Genomic DNA, 1,081 nt, shown 5'->3' on the forward strand with positions numbered 1-1,081 from the left:
CCCTATCAATCTTAACACCCTAAATGGATGGAACCAAGAAACGGTCCAGGGAGTAACAGGTTTTGAACACACCCCTCCCCCTCTCAGTTGTGTGCCAGCAGTCCTAGCTCCCCGTGATGGCCAGTCTTGGCTCCTTTTTCCCCTCTTGGTGCAGCAGCATGAGGACTCCATGTGACAGTCATTGCTTCACCCACATTCTGCCCCTTTCTGGAAATACTACCAGCTCCCCAGGAAGTAGGTCCTCTAACCCAGGAGAACCTAAAGCTGAAATATAAAGTATAATTTCTATAAGTAGGTCAATGCAATACTGGTAAGAGAAGCTCATTCTACTTCCTTCCATCCCCTGGTTTTCAGACCCCTGTAACTTAGCTCTGTGGGATGCAGATTTACTTAGTGACCATTGGTTACACATAGAATGCGGCCCCTGAGCTGATGCCTTTGATGAGAACTAAAGTAGTCTATTGAGACAACTCCTTCCAGGGACAGAGTATTTGATACTACAAGCGATCTTAGGCATTTTTGCACTTAATTTGCTGTAAAACAGATTCTTTAGTCTGAGGCAATATTTTCATGGTTCCATATTGGGGATTAGGGGATTATTGCATTAAACAAATGTAAAACTGTCAGATAGTAATGCTGGCAAGGAAAATGATAGCAAAAGCAACTCATTTCCTGATTAGGTGTCATTTCTGGTAAGGATAAATCACTAAACGCTCCAGGATAGAAGGGTGGAATGCATTCAGTTGAGTGTTGTGTGTCTTTTTAAGATTTGTGCCATATCTAGGGCTCAGATACTACTCTGCTATGGACAGGTTGGTGAGAGAAGTCATCTTAGCCAGCTCAAACTGCTATACCAATAATACCATAGACTGAGTGACTTAAACAACAAACATTTACACTCACGGCCCGTAGGCTGCGAAGTCTGAGCTGAGTGTGCCAGTGTGGTTGGGTTCTGGTAAGAGCCCCCTCCTGGTTTCCTCCCAAGGCAGACAGAAAGAGAGAGAACTCCAATATCTCCACCCCTTTGTAAGGTTACCAATCCCATCACAAGAGCTTCACTCCTGTGACCTCATCTAAGTCT

The sequence above is a fragment of the Hipposideros armiger genome, unplaced genomic scaffold, assembly GCF_001890085.2.
Source record: "Hipposideros armiger isolate ML-2016 unplaced genomic scaffold, ASM189008v1 scaffold_450, whole genome shotgun sequence".
Taxonomy (NCBI): domain Eukaryota; kingdom Metazoa; phylum Chordata; class Mammalia; order Chiroptera; family Hipposideridae; genus Hipposideros; species Hipposideros armiger.